The sequence below is a fragment of the Corvus cornix genome, chromosome 1 (assembly GCF_000738735.6).
Source record: "Corvus cornix cornix isolate S_Up_H32 chromosome 1, ASM73873v5, whole genome shotgun sequence".
In the NCBI taxonomy this organism is placed as follows: domain Eukaryota; kingdom Metazoa; phylum Chordata; class Aves; order Passeriformes; family Corvidae; genus Corvus; species Corvus cornix.
This window is the reverse complement of record NC_046332.1, coordinates 94558887-94579366: the sequence shown is the minus strand read 5'-3', so window position 1 is coordinate 94579366 and position 20480 is coordinate 94558887. Positions and strand designations below refer to the sequence as shown.

Below are 20480 nucleotides of genomic sequence, written 5' to 3'. Positions count from 1 at the left end.
AAAGGGCTCCGCAGGGAAGTGGTCACTGCACCAAGCCTGACAGAGATCAAGAAGCATTTAAACAATGCTCTCAGGAACATCGTGTAATTCTTTGGGTGTCCTGTGCAGGGCCAGGAGTCAGACAACAAAGATTCTTGTGGGTCCCTTCCAATTTAGGATATTCTATGATTCTACACTCTTACTACCTTTCAGTTCCATTTGCCGTGATTACTGTACTCCCCCCACACCTTGTACTGATGCCATGAAGATTTTTGCCTTTTCTTTTATACCCCTGTTATACCTTTTTACAACTTCTGTATTCCTAGTGCTTTTTGCCTACATTCTTGGACTTGTTTGTCAAGCTGAGAGACTAAACATTTTAGAAGCTTCGTAGCTAGGGATCAGTGTGCCCCAGACCCCAAGGTCCTCTCCAGAACACATTCTGTAAACCAAGATAGAACCATCCAGGAGAAGGTTCCTTGAGGAGGGGGGCTCACTTGAGCCTCTCATAGGGGAATCTTTGATAGATATGCTAATTAGTAAAACCTATAATGTTATACCCAATGTTGGGGGGTCAGACTCGGTGGGGTGCATCTCGATGCATATGACCTGGACGTGTGCATCCTTAAAATAAATACCAAGGTAAAATCCCCTTTCCCCTTCTAACCGTGTTTGACTCTTGATTTTAAGACCAGGAAAAGGCATCAGTACCACCCAGGTGTCTGCGAAAATGCCTTTCTGCTCTCCTGCTACAGTTAAAACTCTTTGTAGCCAAAATTGACCATGAGGCATCCTTGTAAGCCTGATTTTCTAAGTGTTGCTTGATGACAGGACTCTGCTGTTGCCCCTTTTCATTGCAGATTAGAAAAATTATAAACAGCAACTGAATGAAATTACCTGAGTGTCTTCTGTTCTACTGTTTTTCATCCTCACTGTTTTCTTTTGGATATAGTTTCTATGTTAACCCAGTTGGGACAGGGGCAGGTTGATTTTTCCAAGTATAAGCAGGGCTAGAAAGATTCCTCAGAACTCCATGGTGTTTTCCTCTGGAACCTTTTTGTGTGCTATGGGAGAGTGGGTGACTTCATTTCTTCAAGGTCATTACTGTTCCAGGTAGCTAAAATTTTCAAAGTGATTATAAAGTATAATTTTCTTTAAAAGAATAAAATTAGAAAAATAGGTTGATTTAAATAGAGGTGATAATGAAGTCTTCTTTTCCACATAATTTTCTTCAGCCAGAAGTTATAACTCACCAATACATTGCTATTATTAATAAGACTTTTCCATTCCAAACTGTTGTTTGATCCTTAATTTGTGAATATAGCATTTTACACCATTTAAAAGTGCAAAATATTTTCTTCCCTGGTTAATTAACGCTAGCTAGATACCCACAAGAGCATAACCCTGTAATGCATACAAATAACAAGATTTAATTGATTCTTCTATGGCCTATTAAAAATGCATTGAGGGCCTAAAGCATTTAAATGGGAAAAATAGAAGAACTCCCAGACTGGCCTTCATCTGACACTGAGACTGCATCCGAAAATTCTAATAAGTGGAAAACCACCCCATATGCAATATTCTAACCAATGTCTAACTGCACAGAAATAATGATATGGAAGTTAAAACAAGAAATTGTTACTTAATGCTAAGTGTAGTCCTTTATTTTGTGGGGGTTTTAGACTGAATGCGAGATGAGGCAAATAAGTTGAATTCAGCCTCATACATTATTCACAGGGACTGAGCTAACATGATCATTCTTTTTCGTTAAAGCCCCTGCAAATAGCACAGCTATTCATTCTAGCACTGTTAATACAATGAAGACATGTTAATATGGAATGTCAGTGTCTTAAATCTCTGTTACTATTCTATCAAATCTGTGTATCTTTAAATTATTTTTTTCTATACCCTTATCTTTTCCAATTTTGATGCTTTCCACTTAATTTTTAATGATTCAAAATATATGCAAATGCAGCACAAACTAAAATAATTTACATTTATGCAATAAACTCATTAAACCATGTTAGCTGCTCTTTATTTCTTGCACCAGTCTTTTATTGAGAGGAAATAATTAATGGTGAAATCCTTGCTAATGGGTGGCCTGATGACAGGTCTTCTGAGTTCTGTTTGCTTGCAGGCCAAAAACCTCCCATTTTTAATGTCTGTAGCCTTACTGACAAATTTGGATACTATGGATCTGATTAATTGTTTGGAATGCAGTAGCCCCAGAGGGTCTAATCAGACACTAATATTCCCTAGGACAAGGATATCCCTTTTTCACGAGTGCATGGCAGTGACTGTGTACATAGTAGCAGTGCTCAGCAGAGTTACAATAAAATAAGCTTAGTAATGAATATTCCATTTCCTAATTTTTATGTCTTATGAAGACAAGAGGCAGAGTGGGGAAATGACAGGATGACACAAAACCTGTAGCAGAGCTTGATGTGTAGCCCAAACTTTGAGATCTATTCCACTGCCCTGCTTGTAAAGCCAGCATACAGCACAAGCATGCAAAGTTTTTTTCTGCTTTGCTGAATTTTTTAACTTCTTTGTACAACTATGAAGCAGTAGTGAGCACAGTGTTTAACAACATCCTTAAAAACACAGCCATGTTGTTGGTTCTTCACATGCAGACTTCCATGATGTGACTGTAATATTTGACACCTTTCTGTGTCAATGCTTATGCCCCAAGAAGTGTGTGAAACCCACGCAGAGTTTGCATTTTTGTAGTTAGACATGGAAACCTGTCTGTATGGGTTTGTGTAAATCTAGAGCTTAGAACAACCCTATGACAAATCTAAGAAATGGCGGATCAGAATAAAAATATTGCACTATCATTTTAAGATTCTCTCAAGCAAAATCCCAGGCTATTCTAAAAGTAAAAGCAGCTGTTGAAAAATCACCCACAACAAATGTTCTGTCTTAGTCACTTTTTGCCCCCTCTTTGGGAAATGTTTGGTCTGGCTTCCTCCTTTCCTTTCTTTCGATTGTGATGTATGCCAGCCTACCCCTATAACCTCTAGGAAATGTTTAATTCAGTTTTTTTAATTCACCTTTGATTTTAGCCCAGTATTTTTGCTGAGGTTCATCTGAATTAGGTGTAAATGTGCAAGGAATCGTTCCAGATGGGAACACATGGATGCCCTCTTGACATGAATGTATGCAATCCTAACAGGCATGGACTTGGCAGCAGTTAGTTACGTGGTTGATTTAACTTGTGGGGTTAGGTTGTGTCATCTCATGAGCCAGGCTGTCAAGCGCGATAATCTCATACATGGGAAGGCCACATGAACCCTTCCATACCTAACAAGAGCCACCATTCCTCGGGCAATCTTCAGTAGCCAGAGGTGGTCAGCAGAACAAGACGATTTTTGTGAGGATTTTGTGAAACACCAATCACTCTGAAAAAAAAAAAAAAAAGAAAGAAGAGCAGTTTCCACCTGTGAGTAAAGGAAATTAGTCTAATGACTTGGATCCTCAATAGCAGATATAAATTTAAATTCCCTCAGCCAAAGGAAGTATTGAAGCTGCATCTCCCAGAACCTGGATAAAGCCACAAACCACAGAATTCTTGCTTTCATTTGAATGAGAGAAGTCACAGAAATTTATTTTTTTCTCAAGTGATTTGCTTTATCTATTTAACTAAAACATCAGTTTTTCAAAAAGTTCCCATTGACAAGATCAGGTGGCTAATAGTGGGGATGGGGGCTGCTATCTAGAGAAAGGCGATAGCAGGGACATGCCCAGGATCTCCTTCTGGACATTTCTGCCATTTTTGTCAACTCTTCTTCATGTTCTTTCTCTCTCATACCTGCAGGGGAAGAATCTTAGATTAGGTTTTCCTGCTACTGCTTGAGCTTAAATTCCAAATACTATATATAGCATGTGACTGCTTTCCTACTTGTTTCATTATAACTGAAAACTGGCAGATAATTCCTATTTAAAACTCAAACTAGGGCAAAGACGCAGTACAGTGTGGCAGCAAGCTCTTTGCCAGAGTTTTGAAGTCTGGCACTCAGTCAGCCATGTGAAATGTGGCTTCCAAGTTTTCTGTTACTTGCTTACTAAACCTACTTTTTATTCCTCACTGAGCAATCTGACATTTTGCTACAGCCCTAGTAAAAGTCATGCTTAAAAAACTTCAGCCCCACACTATTCCTTTTTTGTAGGTGCTACTTGGCAGCCGAAGGCAATTCTGCAAATAGAAGAGAAAGATGGTCAATAATAACTCAAAATTCAGGTAGAGAGGAAAAAGACAAAAAAGATACAGCTCTACTGCACATTTTGGCTGGGAATGGCCACCTCCAATATGGCATCCAGAAGTGGTAAAAGGATAAAAATATTAAAATTAATGAACCAGACTAAAAGTCAGAATAGAAAGACTAGGATTTTCCTTCTGATTGTTCCATAGAAGGGCAGGTCCATTTCTCCTTCCTAGCCATCTGTCTTCTCCAGCTCTTGTCTCACCACCAGTTTTACACCACCCAGTACCTTATTTTCCTCTCTTGCCTGCCTTTTGCCTTTTCTTTAAATTCTATTCTGCTGAATCCCTGAGTGCCAGCCTTTCAGGATTAGGCTCTTCCCACTCTGGACTCCATTCAAATCTCTGCTCTCTGCCTAGCAGTTGCAGTGCATCCACCTCAGCCAGTGTACATTACTTATAAGATAAGCATCGGTCTCAAGACACATTCAGAGACTGATTCCCACATTCATCTTTGCTTTCCTCTCTGACGCTCTAATACACAATGATTTGTCTTCTGCTGAAGGCACAAACTGTTTGAAATACTGTGGGATTTCACAGCCAGCCTCTGTTGTCTCTCCTTCTTCCCAGCTATTGACTTACCTGACATCTTGTTCATCTAATGTCTAGGCATCTAATATCATCTCATTTGCAAACTGCTTCGAGTAGAAAAGCGGATTCAGAAGCAAGGTAACAATACCTGAGGCCCGTATGCATTTCTGTGCATCACTCGTTTGGGTTATGGTGGAAAGATGGGACTGTGGGCAGGGAACAAGGGAGATTTGGAGATAACACTACAAGCATGAGTGAAACAGTACAAATATGTTAAGATTTTGAGGCCTTTAATGCAATTTCAGGGTTACAAGCATCCAAACAGCAGATTTAAATCAGATGCTTGTAGGAAGAAAAATAATAGCTAGAGAAGGGTAAAGGAACTTAAAAATTACTCAAAAATTATCTCTGAAATTCCCAGACAAGTATAATCACTTCCTTAGTTAGCTTAGAGGCCTTTCCAAGCTATGTAACATCAAATTCTGTAGTCATCAAGAGACTGTTTTTAGTAGGTGTAGAGAGTGAGTGATGAGAAAATTGCGCTGGCCTCAAGTGCCTGAACTCAAAACTGTCCCAGGATTCCAAACACTCAAAAAATCTAGCAAGTCCCCTTTCCAGACATTTAATAATATATAAATGAAGCAGTAGAAGATTCAAAAATGCAGGTTCATAACCATAAGTAGTAGAAAAATAACTGAGGGCAATAAAAGATTACCATCATTATCACTGTTACATTTTGTCACCTGTGTGTAGTTGTGAATGGGACTGATTCTAGTTGCTCAGCCAGTATAAATAATTCATGCTGGCAAAGCTGAGGAGGGAACAAGAAATAATGATGTGGTATTTGATACTATATCTTCCTAGGCTCATTCATTTGTATTCTGTCAGAGTAGAGGTAGAGTCATGCTGTTTTGAACTTGTCTTTTTAAATGCTACAAATTGTTTTGGTAGATTTTGGTGGTGTAATTACAACTGTCTATATATCAGACAGTAATATTTTTTTCTTTTTAATTTACTACTATCTATATGTTTTTCTTTTTAATTATAACAGTCCTAAGCAAAGGGATGTAGAAAATCTGAAACATTAATTTTTGCCATAGAGGCGTACATTTGATTTTAAATAAAGTAGAAAAAAATTTCATTTTGCGTTTTAAGCCAGAAAAAGTTATTGCAGACAGTGCCCATGATAAATAACTATCATGGCAGAGGAAAATGATGCAGTGTGAGGAATTCTTCTTTGTGTTCTTCATTAGAACACCCCTGTAGTAGGTTTAAGCTTGAGTTATTATTTCGGTCATTTTTGTTTCTTTCTGTATAAATACAATACAGAAAACAAACTGCTGTCACATGAAATGAAAATTATTGTCAACATTCTTTGAAGAATAGGAAAATGAAAAAAATAACTTATCATTCATAAAACTGTTTGGCAAGTGTGGGTGAGTGGCTATTTTCAGTGCCAGGCACTCTATTCATCATTAACCTGATTTTACACTTAACCTTCAGAAATCTATGAAGCAGAGCATAAAATGTTGTGTTTTGTTTCTGTTGAGTATATAAAATGTCTATAAACAGAGAGAGTTTTTTGGGGCCTAGCAGGCTGTCAGGTGTTGCTTTCCTGTATACCCAAGGGAAGGAAATACCCTCAATGATGAATGTAGGTAGTGAGTAATCTGAAAGGTGTCTAAGTCTTCCTAGTTAGTGCGGTGCCTGTGGGGAAGCAGGCACTGTAGTTATCAAGAGACTTAGTACTATCAGTACTAAGGCCAGTGTTCACTTAAAAGAAGATGTATATCTAACCATCTAACTATCTTAAAGAGTACAGATCTAACAACCTTCATTTCATAAAACAGCAGATCAGATCCTCTCAGGATTATGGGGTGGCTGTACTTGAAAGAGTACTGGGTTTTGATTTTTTTCTTTAATGGAAATTAGTGCCAATTTTGAGATGATGTTAGCACATTAAAAAATTTGCTACAAGGCAGAAACCTGGTTATGTTCCTGCCTGAGATCCAAAAGGTCTGACCAGAAAAAAACCAAAAACTGTCAAAATACAGGTAAGTTGCATGAGCTGAATGGAAGAGTACTGTCAAATACAGGGAAGGTATTTGAGCTATATGGAAAAGTACTACCCAAATGATAATCTCTGATCTTTATTGCAGTGCCTAAAAATACCAACAAAAGGGAGAGCACTCCTGCTTAGGAAAGTGGGCTGTGTTCTGCCACCAGTGTTGTGCTTGCCCATTAAGACCAGTCAGGCTGCAGGTCTCAGGCCAACATGCATAATCTGTGCTGCTGCCTCCTCCATTTCCAAAGACTGGGCATCTCTTCTTGGAACTGCCATAGCTTTCACTTACAGAACCACAATTAAACATGAGATGTCTTAGAAATTATAAAGCAAACCTGTAAAAAAAAGAGGAATGGAATTTCAGACAAACCGGAAAAGTTTTTCCTATATTTTTGCACTTCTTGTTTACCTTTTCACCAATATTTGAAACAAACAAAAAACATTACCAACATATCAACTGGCATGGTAACAGATGAAACAACAGAGAAGATAAATTGTTAAACAACTATGAAAAAAAGTCTTAAAATATTTAGTTCAAATGTCGAGAATAGAAAATCTTTGAAATTCTATAGCTGAAAATGCAGAGCTGGCAGGATCCAAATTTTAGAATAGGGAATAATTTTCTGATTCTGTCATTAGACATACATTAATTTGTACCAAAAATAAAAAATTCTTCACATGAAAGATGTTTTAAATTTAAAACCCATTTTAAAACCTCACTTGAAAGGTTTATAAGAAGTGCAGTTGAGTAATTGGAAAAACCTTTCATGTCTAGGAAAACAATGGCAGGTTGAATGGCTGGATGATCATACACAGAAAGACTTGTGAAGTTTAATTTTGGCAGCAGTTTAAATGTATGTATTTGGCAGCATCTACAGCCAAAGTGTATTACATAGGTGGCAGAAGACAGAATCCAAGATCAGTTACTACTTTTTGCCGGAATTGCATGGAAGTTCATTCACTCTAATTCACTCCTTTGTTTTTTACACACTTCTTCATCCTTGGCAAGGGAAATGCAATGGGGAAACATAGAAAAGTTGCTATGAAGAAGGTCTGTTTAGATGATACGTCAGTCCTTTGGGACAAGGTTTACAGTCATTTAAATTATCTGCCAGCAGACTCCCGGAATCAAAGGTGTGTAACTGCTCTCAGATTTCTTCTTTCCTTCATTTTCAACATCCTTCAAGAAGGAAAGGATTTGATAGGACCCTATCCAAAATAAGAAGTCACTGGGGTTTTTTTTTTTGGTTTTTTTTTTTTTTGGTTTTTTTTTTTTTTAAGTGGAAGGACTAAAGAAATAATACCTTGCCTCTGTTTAGAATTATTTATTTTCAATTTTTTTTTTTTTCACAAGAGGATATTTATGGTTTGATATGGTTTTGGTCCATTACTTAAATAGCCATATATATATAGAGATATATATATATATGCACTGCTGTGATTTGAAAGTTTCAATATTTTCTGACTTTTGCATATTAGCAAATACACTGTATTGTTTTGTGGATTAAACTCTTATGGAAGAGGTGGTGAGCAAATAAAAAAGAAAGCACCACCTAACAAAGAAGCCATCTGTTCTGCCACAAATAAAAAAGTCTGTTTTGAGTCACTTGCATGGCTTGGACATCCTGCCTCCTCAGTGTGCATATACAGTACATTTAAGCTCAGATCAGAGACCTTCCTGGTTGGTATTGGCTAAAGACTCTCTGAATATGCTGAAGATATGGGCTCTGAGAGAGAAAAAAACAAGCTACTGAAAACAAAATGTTAGCACTTTTGTAAATCTGCCAAGTTTTTCAGTATAACTGCCAACAGTTTGATGTTCAGAGGAACTCAGCAGAATTGCTAACATGCATGCTGCATAAATGGCTATTCATTAGAAAGATGCTGTAGTTTATATGTGACTGCTTTCTTTGGCTGGCTAATATATCAAGTATGGTACTTGTTTTGTTCTGTGAAAAACTTTCTCCATTACCATAGTAACCTCTTGCATGTTGGCGGAAGCTGATGTCATTCACAGTATTATTCATTCTTAGTGAATTGGTCCTCAAAGTGCTAACAAGTTCCAGGGAGATAAAGAACACTAAGTATACATTCTGGTTAAACATGATTTAACCCTTTTACCTCACTGCTTCCCTGGAGACAGATAGGTACATATATTTGATAGATACATATATTTCATTTCTTTAGTATTTCCTCAGTATTGTTAAGGGAAAAGGTTAAAATGGCACATCTGTCTAGCATAATTCTGAACTAAAGTGTAAAGGCAGTAGTCCTCTGTCATTTCCTATTTATTCTCAGACCTGTCAGCATTGCAGGTAAACTTATTGAAGGAAAAATAATTTAGCAATCTTTTCTATTGATCTATTCACCTAAAGTTACTTCATTCTTCGTCATTACCAACAGTAGCTATTGTAAAATATAAACTGTTCTCTAAGTATCTTTACAGCTGCTATTAAATAAATCTAAAATTTGAGAAGGGTTTTCATTGTACATATTCTTCAGATATTCTGTTATTAAAGTGCTAGCACAATACTGGGCATTTGATTTTGAGTGAGAATAGGATCAAATTGTAGAAGAAGGCACCTCGTACTTATATATAACCTAGAAACCTTGATATCTTCTATAAATCCTTTGTCTTTGAACTACAGTACCTTTGTCTCAGGTACAGTAGTGGGGGGGTGGGGGGTGGTAGCAAAGGGCACTTAATCAGTTCCAGGCCAAGGACAGGGAGACAGAAGGACTTTATCCTCAAACTTTTTCCTCTCCCTTTCCACCACACTTATTTACACACAAACATAAGGAGAAGGAGAATATCTGTGTCAAACCTGAAGGAGCAGACAAGAAAAAGCAAGCCTCCCTTGCTGTGCTGAGTGCAGCTGTGTGACTACAAGAAGGGAAGACAAGGGTGGCATGGAAATAAACCTATTAGAGATTGGTTCCACTGAATTTGTCAAAATCCCCTCCAGTACAGCCTTACTGGAAGAAGTATAAATTTTGCTGTATTTTTCTCTTTAGTTCTATAGAACATTTGCTGGTTATTCACCAAAGTTCTTCTTAGGTAAGGGAAATCTGATCTTCCAAAGGCAAAACTCATGAAAAACCAGAGTAAGGCACAATAAGTTGCATAAATGTCTATAACCAACGCAATGGCTCTGCACTTTTTTATTGAAATACTAATGATGGCATCATGTATTTGAAATACTTTCTGACTGAAATGAATGGAAAGGTTCATTAGTACTGCTGTGTATGTTCTGTGTTGTCCTGGGTTGCAGTGTATTCTATTGCCATCCTCATGAGCTGTTGAAACCAGGTGGGGCAGTGTTTCCTTGCCTCCTCCCTCCGGACTATCTTCTGTTAATGAGCCCAATCAACACTTGGCCTCATGACTCATTATCCCATTGTGAGATGCTCCACCCAGAAGGAGGAACCAAGCATTCCGTCCTGGATATAATCTGAGATTCTGAACACCAGCGATAACTTTTCCACTGGATTCCCAGAGGACAGGAGTTACACAGCCACCACTGGACCTTCCAAGGAAGAGCAGACCCTTCTACAGCATCACTGCTTCAACAGAACCACATGCACCACTTCAGGAGGACTGCAGCCACCACCCTGACTAACAGGGTGTCAGGTTGTATCCTGACTCTGTCAGTTTAAACCAGTGTTTTCTGCCTTTATTTATTTATTCTTTTAAATTTCCCTGTTAAATTGTTATTCTGACTTGGTGCCTCCCACTGGTTTGTTTTCAAACTAGTACATGTGTAATCTCAGATGGACACCCTCTATTCTGCTGGTGCAAGGCAAAGTGCAATAGATCTCAGGGTGATTTTGTCAAGGCTGTCATAATAAGCTGAGGATTAGAAACATGGAGCTAAAAGCTTTAGCCTTTTATTTAAAGGAAATTGAGATAATGGCAGACGAGACAAGTTAGCGCAGTCTAAACCCTGTATTTGTGGCCTACTAGTAAAGAGGTCTGTAGTTGAAGGGAGAGTGAATACCTGAGTTGTGGTGTTGTAATATGAATATTACTAGTAAAATGAATCTTTCCTTGGTCCCCATATGTAGTAAAGGTAGTAATTTTGTTGAGCTGAAATGACAATAACTCTTCCTATTTTTTCATTAATGTTTTCTTTGCTTTTTATTTGTTTCAAATAATGTCTTTAAAATTTGTAAATTAAGGTCATTTAGTTTGAATCATATCATTTAAATGACTATTGATTTGCTGATTTAAACTTCAGCACTACCATATTGAAGTATAATATCCATCTTTATAGATCTGTTTTACTTTAAAAATAAGTATTGAATCTTGTACATGTATAAGAGTATAACTAAATCAGTGTCTGAATTTTTCAGCTCTCCCACTACTGTTTTAATTCCATTAGTAAGATTTGAACAGGAATTATTTTGGTTTGTGAAAAGTCAGAGATCTAGTAAAATTAATGGAAGGATAATTTTTATATTATGCCTAACTGATTGGTTAAGTTATCTGAGGAATTTCTCAGTTCCTTACGTGAAAACTTTTCTGCACTGAAATGTTAATTCAAATATGTTCTATTCGTATTTTAAATGTATAAAAAGCATTCCCTTATCCAGGACAACAGATAAAATTCCAGTTTTGCTAGTGATAAAAAGAAAATTTCAGGAACCTGCCAGAAAAATGTGCAGTTCACTTTGTTTCACAGTTTTCCTAATGAATGTAAAAGTGGTTAGCAAATACTTTATTTTCTAAAGAAGCTTTCAATTAATATTAAAGAGAAATATTTATCAGAAATTTAGACAAATTTATCTTTCACATCTGGATAAAAATCAGGATAACTCCCCATTAAAACAATATTTTTCTTTTCCTAAACAAAATGGACAGTTCTGGTGAGATTCATTTGACTAAATGATTACTGACACTACTGAGAATCACTCACTCTATTATCTATTCAGATTACCTAAGGCTATGGCATGGGTAGATTAATCTAAGAAGCTCCTAAAAGAGACACCTCCATTCCCAGTCCTTCAGCCCAATTCTAAGGACACTGGATCCAGAAGGTCAAATATTAATTTTTTTTCTGGATATAGTAATTCCATCCATTACATTTGAGTAGTTCCATGAAACTCTTCTAAAGCCAGTTTCAGCCTATTACCGAAGTGTGAATACCCAGCAGATATTGAGCTATTGCTAAAACCATGGGCAAAGTTCAGGCACTCTCCTTGGAAGATATTAATCAACAGCCAGTGGAGACTGACAGCCTGACTTTCATGTGGAGTGGACGAATATCACTGATGACTGACTGAAGGCACTGTCCTCAGCTGTGACTCCATATGAGGTGGGTTACTTGCAGAAGATGCAGAATTTTTCAGGGTTGATGCTGTGGCCCTGAATAATGAGATCCTCCTCTGTTCATCCAAGATCATGAGGGTTATGTAGAGATATAGGACAGTTAATCATTGTCATCTTCTCTGGAAAGGACAGGGACAGAAAGGGAGATGTCTTCAAGGATGAAACTCTTTGTTATCCAACTCATCCCTTTCTTCCTCCTGCTCTTCTCTGTTCTCCTCCACCTTTCCTTGTGATCATGCCCAAGTTGTTAAGCACCTTTGAAATATCTCACAGCTACACCTCATGCATGTCTTGCCAAGACTACCACAATTTTTTTCCACTACCACTAGAAACACTCCCTTTTATCACCAGGATGTAAATAAAACCTTTGGAAAGAGTGGAAATAATGAAGTAAAAGATTAGCTGGCTGAGCCATGGAGAACCCAAGAAGTATATAGGACATTGACTGGTGTGTCAGAAACACATTTTTAGTTTGTGGGTCTGCCTTACTCACAGTAGTGACTAATCCTCATTGGAATTATGAGGAACAGATCAGGACACTGATCCATTGAGGAACACTGTCCATTAAGTAATTCTGGTAGGCTAAGGGCATGCACATTATTATTTACTACACTTCACTGATTGCATTTATGCATGCCCTTCTCTTGAGAAAGCTTTTTCTGACAAAATGTGGTTTTGAACTGGCAGTATGAAGGAACTGGTTTGGATTCCTACCAATAAAAAGCTCTTCTCAAAATACCAGTTTCTAAAAATGATTCACTAGGAATTTAAAGTAACTGGAGCCACACTGTTACTGAATTAAAGCTAAATGCAGATATTCACTGCCTTGCATTGCTGTAACAGACATAAGTTCATGTGTTTTAACCTTAGAAACAAAAAATTTTCTGCACCTAACCCCAGGATGTAAATAGCTCGCATAATGATGAAAACAGTAAGAATCTACAGAAGAGTTATCTAGATTAGTATTTGAGCACAAGTCTATAAAATGCCTAAATATAGGTTTTTCTGAACAATTACTTCTGCCCATGTAACATATCTCCTTCTGTAAAAGCTGATGGCATCTAGTTCAATATTTTGAATGCAGCAATAACCAAGCAGTTGAAGCTCTTGGTAACCCAATCCTTCATTAACACATCAGCAATTAGTAGTTTTATGATTGTGATAGGCCCTTATGGAGTCATAAATTCAGATCAGCAGTGGTGCTATTCAGAGGTTAGTAGCTGCTCCAGTATTTCAAATCTTGTACTTCCCTAAACTAATTGTCAAGAAGATATGTGGCATATTAAAATACTATGGACCTTGATTAATGCAAACCCATGAATAGAAATCAATGTCTCTGTTAATTTGCCTAAGCTTAGCATCTGGTCCACTCTGCAGAACAGACTGAGATAGAGGGAAAATCCATAGCACAAAAGTGCTGTGTGGTTTTGTGCCATGCTTTGCACTGTGGATTCATAGTGAACCTTTCAATATGAAATGTGAAATAAATTTTGACACTTTCTTTTTAATTTTTCTTACCAGTTTTAAAATGCCATTCCCTCTACTATAATTAGCTTGCTGACAGAGTAGAAAATGAGATATGACTCTCCAGGTTAAGGTATAGAAATCTAAATTGGAAAACAAGTACTTATTGATGAATTTAGATGGTAGAGCTGGAGCCAGAAAGCAACCTGATCAGGCTATTGTCTTATCTGAAAAAACAAATAAACACAGATGAGTATAATTTGAAATGACAGACACAAAAATACTGTGAAATTCATATACACTTCAATGGTTACAAAATTTTTCTCCTTGACTAACTTTCATAATGTTTCATTAACCTTGGTGGAAGACTTAAGCAAAGATATTTATTCAATAGAAGCAAGCCAGGCTGCTGTGTATTAGTTATGTATAAATAAAGATCTCTCTTCTGAAAGGGCAACTCCTTCTCATTTCCCTTGTTTCTTTCTCTGTTCCCTTTTCACTTTTCCTGATGCTTCTGTTTCACTGCATGACCTCGCCTTTAACAATAATGGTCTTTAACATGGGTGTTTTATAACAAGCAATAGATTTATCCTTTGATGTGTATATTCTAGGTCACTTTCTTCTCTTCACTTCATATTTTTGCATCACCTGTCATGTCCGTAGCCATAGTAGATTATTTAGTTATCTGTCTTTTTTTTCTTCAACATGACCTCTCTGTTTTTGTCCATGCAGCAAAACTGGAATGATTTCAAAGTTAGAAAATTAGGTATGTTTGGCTTGATTAAAAATATGCCCTCTCCCTTTCCCTGACTCAAATCTTCTCTTACTTACTTTTCCTTTCTGAGACTACTTCGGTTCTGGCTGTCTAGAAACCTTGTACTGTCCTCACTTCACCTCATGCAATTTGCATGAACAAAGTGTCTCCCAGCTTTCAGGCAATGATTCACACCTCCTACCTAAGCTTTTAGCTGTCAAACTAGAGATGTTTTTCTTCTGCAACTGACTACTCCACTAAAAAGCAACCAACACAGCTACAGAGTATGTGTTGTAGCTACATGGGACAAGCCGAGACAGTGTCATGCCTCTGTCTCTCCAAGGTACATGTTGAAATTATATTCCTGGAGAAAAAACATTAAGTCTAATAGAATCATAGAATGGTTTGTGTTGGAAGAGTCCTTAAAGGGACTTAAAGAGTCCTTCTAGTTCCAAGCCTCCTGCCACGGGTAAGGACACCTTCCATTAGACCAGGTTGCTCAGAGCTCCACCCAGTGTGGCCTTGAATACTTGCAGGGATGAGATATTCACAACACAAGTTGAATATATCCTGAGGCAAGTGTAGAGTTAGCATGATCTTAAGCTTGAATTGGTCTGCAGAAAATAATATTTACTTAAAAAATGAGTGGAAAAGTGAAAGACAATCCACTTGAACATAAGAGGGCAGCCTCAAAACAATCACAGAGGTTCGGTTCCATTTCCTATGAAAGAGAAACTTCTGAGCTGCAGAAGGACTGCTGCTCTTATTCATGTTATTCCTATGGCATGCTTGGCATTTTGGTAAAGCTCATGCTGTGGCAATGACCATGTTTTCTTACGGAGTCTCTCTACCCTTTTATTTGTAAAAATACTGTGTGGACCGACAATAGAATTTCCTACCAACATTAGCTTACAGAAATGAGCTGATTATTTCAAACTATTTCAAATTCTTTCTGATTCAGAATTTCATCCCCTGATGATATACAATGACAGTGCTCTGGGGGAGAAGCAAGGAATTATGTTTTTTTTGCAGGTTAGTGTCAAATGTGACAGCAACTTAGATTCATAACTATCAATACAAGAATGACTGAATGAACTGCAATAACATTCTTAGTGAAATACACAAAGATTTGAAATTGTACTTAAGTAACAGTCTGCTCATATTGGAGTTTGAATAGATGAAGTTAACACCAGTGAGTGATATTAGCTCACCATTACAAATATTTCATCCAAATTTTTGGGGTTTTTTTTTATCTGCAGTCATGCCAAATTATTTCTACAGTGAACATCACTAACTTAAAATATCTATGTGGGGAATTTTTTCTTGCCTTCCTTCTAATTTACGGCTTTGCAAAAAAAGAGTTGTGCATGTTTCTATGTCAGCAAACTAATGAAAACTAAAAAATTGGGAACTTTATATACATTGGATGTAATTGTAAACTGACCTTTGAGGTCTTCTAATAGAAGAATCAGCTTTGGAAACAGAATCAATATTGCTATTTTAATGAAATGTTGTCACTTTAGTAGAATAATCCAATATTTTATTAACTGATAGAATTATATTTTCATATGGTTTGCCTGCTGGAAAATAGTACATCTACCCAGCAGAGTTCTGTGTCCTGCAGAGCCAGCAGGGCTAGACTGGGTACAGGACCCACGCAGACCAGCACTCCTGCTGGGATTATGTTGTGATGCAGATATACACTGCACATGCTATCAGTGCCAACGTGGTGAGAGCTGTGCATGCGTTTTTACCTGGCACTGGAATTTGGAGCCAGAGAACTTGGTGCAGGAGGAATGACTGAGGACACTGGGGAAATAGGGAGACCTTGGTTTGATGCCTTGCTCAAGCACCTAGAATCAATTCTTCCAGGAAGCACTAGAAGTGAGGTCTTCCCTCTGCCTGATGGTGTGTCCTCACTACAAAGGAACAGAATCTTTCTCTTTAGCAGTTCATTAAGCCAGAATTAAGCAAAATAATAGCACAGGAAGAGCATATTTAATGCACAGTCTACTCTGAGCTCTTCCTATGAAGGTGAATTTCACAAGACAGCTCAGTCAAACTGGGGGCTGCCTGCTGCAGTCCCAGGGTGGTCCCCATCTCCATTTGCTGGCACTACAGCTGCTTGCTCTCTGCTTCTTTCTAATCTACCCAGCACTGACTCTCAGAGAGCCTGTTCAAGCAGCTAAACGAGCTATGAAGAAATGATTAGCTTTCTTTAAATTTTGCTCCAACAGAGGAAGCATTAGGAGTAGGACTGTCACCTTTAGGACAACAAATAGCTCCCAAACCAGCTTAGCTGCATTGTAAATGTACACCCTCAGGGGAAACAGCCATCTAATTTAGTGCTGGAGTCTCCTTCTATGCCATCTAAACATTTCTTTGCTTCAAGAAAAATAGGCACCAGAAAACACTAGGATATAGACATTTTTTTCATACCAGTGCTCCCCTTTCTTTTCTTCCAAGAACAAAAAATGAATTGCTTCCCAGGATTTTCTTCTATGTTTTGTCTTACGTGACACATCTCAACGACTTGAATTTAGCCTTGTAAATAAACTTTTGGATGTTGGTGTTTGCAAGAACGGGGCTTACCTCAGTACTACTGGCAACAATTTCTCTTTGACATGAAATACTGGCTTTAAAGTACTTAGCTGAGGTACTTTACACAGCCATTGCTTCATTTCCATTTTAGATGTTTAGCCCCTAGTCCCTCAGAGAAGGTGACTCTAGAGTAAAAGTCTACATTACAGAAAAAGTCAAAGGAAAGAAATAGGCATCACAAATCGAGGAGATCCTTTCTACCTGCGACATCAGTCTTTCTGTACTGAGTTAATATCAATAGGAGATGACAGATTTTATACATGAAAGTTGCTTACAGAGCACAAGGAGGAAATTACCTTCCTTTTCCATAACCACTGATTATTTAGAGCACTTGGCCAACAAACAAAGAGCCATTGAAGGCCTTCCTTAGCCCCAGAGGATTTCAGTCCACTTTCTAAGAAAGGTCTTCAGACAGAAGGCAGCCAGAATTCAAAGGAAAGGGACCAGAAGACATCATTCAAGCACTTAACCTGCAGGAGCGTGAATGAGGGTCTAAATTCTGATCCCTATAATGTATAATACCAGGATAAAAAACTGTTCTGGGAGGACATTTTCTAGCTGATTACACAATCACAAAGTTAAAGACTAGGCTCTCTTTTCCTTCAGTCCTCATGGCTCCTCTGCTCTTGTGTGTTGGTTCAGCTTCCAGACATAGGGAAGTGTGTTCTCTGCCCTCAACACTGCACTCTACAGCCATGTATTTAATCTGGCTACAGGGATACTACTTGTTCAGTTGCACACCAGGTCCCTATAACTTTGTGTAAAGATAGCTGTGGTCAGATGCATGATTCATAGCTTGAGCTTCTCTGGAAAAGCTTGAGTGCATTTCAAAAGTGGATCACTTACATGTAGATCACAATTGAGCTTTAAATGAGGGACAGCTGCTTATATCCCTTACAACCAAACTCGAGTCAGCAGTGCAGGTGCCATCATCAGGTAAGCAGGGACCATTCAAGACCAAGTGAAGGGTAATTTAATATGTAGGTGTTTATATTCTATAGCATTTCATAATATATAGGCATCTGGGTATTCTGTGTATCATTGTGGCATGCCAGCTGGGTCTAGAAAGGGTTGTTGGAGACGGTAAGTCTTACTTCTGTAAATTTAACCCTGAAGTGAGTTTTGGCCCAGGTGGGGTGCAGGGTATACCCTGCAAACAGAGGAAATCAGTGGGTGAATCCTGCTAGGATAGCAAAGATGGCTCCTATTGAGAGGATGTAGTGGAAGACTACGTAGCATGTGTTGTGTAGGGCAGTGCCTAGTAAGGACTTTGCTAGGACGATTCCTGTTAAGCCTCCATTGAAAAAAGATGCTCTGATATGCACTTCAGCTAAATGTTAGGCAGGGCTCTCATCTGTGGGCAAAATATCTTAACAGCCAGTCTCACTACTTTAAGGTGTCAAAAGACTGTCGCCAGGACTTGTAACTTTCCTGCCTTTATGTTTTCTGCAAGATTTCTACCTCCAGTGCCAGGAAACACAGCTCTAAAGCAGGAGGGCGTGAGCAAGCTGCTATAGTACCGGGACAGAAATAGATGCATGCAAGCTGCCGCTTGTTTTCTAAGTACAACCTCGTAAGAAGTGTTGATTTGGCATCCATCTCACGGGGTGATAATTATGATATGCCCGGCATTTCCCTTTTGTTGGGCATTAGGTGCCAATAGGGAATCAAGTGGGTCTTTGTTGTGTTGAAGTACATGTAGACGTTCCCACCCACACAGCCTTCCCGGACCTCTTCATTCGAGCAGTTTACCGAAGGAGAGGGGCGGACAAAGCATGTCAAACCCCGAAAAAGCAGCAGCCCTTTGCGGCGTGCCCCGCGGGGCCGAGTGAGCTCCGAACACGACAGGTGAGTGCTGCAAAGGGAGGCAGAGGAATGCGACAGGGGTTCGGCGGGGTGCCCGCTGGGGTGCGGGGTGTCTGCCCTGGACCACCCCGTCGCCCCCGGGTTGCCCCCGCAGGTACCGGGGCGGGGCAGCGCCGGGAGAGCCGCCCCCGGCCGGCCCGGCAGCTGGGCACCGCTCCGCTGCGCTTCGCTTCGCATGGCGGGGAGGCGGCGGCGAGGGGCGGGCGGGGAGGAGTGCCGGGGGAGGTAGGGGCGGCGCGGCTCGGTACGGCAAAGAAAGACCCCCGGAGAAAGTGGAAGTGTGCCTCGCCCCGCCGTCCCTGCCCGGCACAGCACGGCACGGCGGAGAGGCGGCCCCCCCGGGCCGGCTGCGTCCCCCCGAGGTGAGTGCCGCCCTCGGGAGGGAGGGAGGAGGGCGGCGGGGGGCACGGCAGGCGCGCACCGCAGCGGGGATGCCCTGCGGCTCTCCCGTACCCGGAGCGAGCTGATGAGGAGGTGAGTTTTGCGGACGGGTTTGGTTGGTGGTCTCTTGTGTGTATTGCGGGAACGAGGAGGGTGGTGGTGTGTGTGCCTTTTCATCTGTTCTGCGTTCCTTTTTGTCCGTGTGCCCGTGCCCTTTCCGTGGCCAGCGGCCCGCAGGCTAGCGCCAGCCCCGGTGCGGTCTGCCAGGGGCGGCAGGAGCCGCCCGGGCAGCCGGGGGGAGCGAGCCGGGGAGCTCGGGGGATCAGTGAGGTGCGGGGCTCAGCCCGCGCTCTTTGTGTAGGGGGGCAGAAAACCAGCCCAGGCTCTGTCAGATGGGCACTTTTCTTTAAACCAGACCCTTTGTGGACACGCCGCTGCCCTTCCCGAGCCGCCGTTTGGGGCGGAGAGGCCGTCGCGATCCTGCCACCCCGCTGGTGGAAATCAGCAGTGACAGGCAGACGGATGGCGATTTTCTGATAAATATTTTCTTTCATTGGTAATGTCAGTCGGTTAAATCCCAGTCTTTTTTGGGAGTCTGCCTCCCGAATGGGTGACAGAAGGACTTCAGAGCAATGTTAGCGCCAGGCTGGTTTCCATCACTAGCTCGCCTCAAGTGGCTCCTGACCCTCTGCTCCCCGCGCCGCCGTGCCGGGCTGGATCTCTCCTTGCACCCGGATTTCGCCGCTGGAAACTTGCGGGTACGAGGGCTGGGGTTGCTGGCAGTGGGAGCCTGATCTGGATGATCGCTCTGGAGAAAAATGACTTTTCCTTCCGTCTGGCAAGATAGCGCATAACGTGTCAGGATAATCCCGTATGTTTCAGGAAGAGGGGTATGATGCAATTTAGGTGTTTACATAGTGAGTTTAGGAACTTTTGTCCCCTGCTGTGGGCTGTTTCTGGGCAGAATCTCGGGCAGATCGTGTTTTCTCTCGACTCCTGTTCCCACAACTTTATAAGAGACTATTCTCTTGTTGAGCTATTCTCTCATGTATTCTGCTTGCAGTCCTGTTACCACTTTTATCAGTACATTACATCCAAAATGAGCGGGCAGTGCTGAAGTAGTAGCCCTTTTAGGTAGTGTTTTGCTTTGGGAATGATTTTGTGAGTGTAAAAGCATTCTAGATTCCATTGCCAGCATCTGAGATGTGCCTGAGAGTAAAAAAAAAATAAGAAAAAAAAGAATAAAGGT

At 40.1% G+C, this 20480-nt stretch overlaps 1 protein-coding gene across 3 annotated transcripts in view; it reads left to right on the top strand.

Annotated features, from left to right (window-relative positions):
* The first annotated feature begins 18812 nt into the window (after nucleotides 1-18812).
* Nucleotides 18813-20480, top strand: part of MYO16 (myosin XVI) — a 368841-nt gene continuing 367173 nt past the window's right edge. Inside the window, exon 1 of one of the 3 annotated variants that reach the window (XM_010394347.4) lies at nucleotides 18813-18832. The gene's annotated coding sequence lies outside the window, so the exon portion shown is untranslated. Of the gene's footprint in view, nucleotides 18833-19092; nucleotides 19325-20480 lie in introns of those variants that run through there. The other 2 variants (XM_039550108.1, XM_039550096.1) reach the window with 2 other exon arrangements.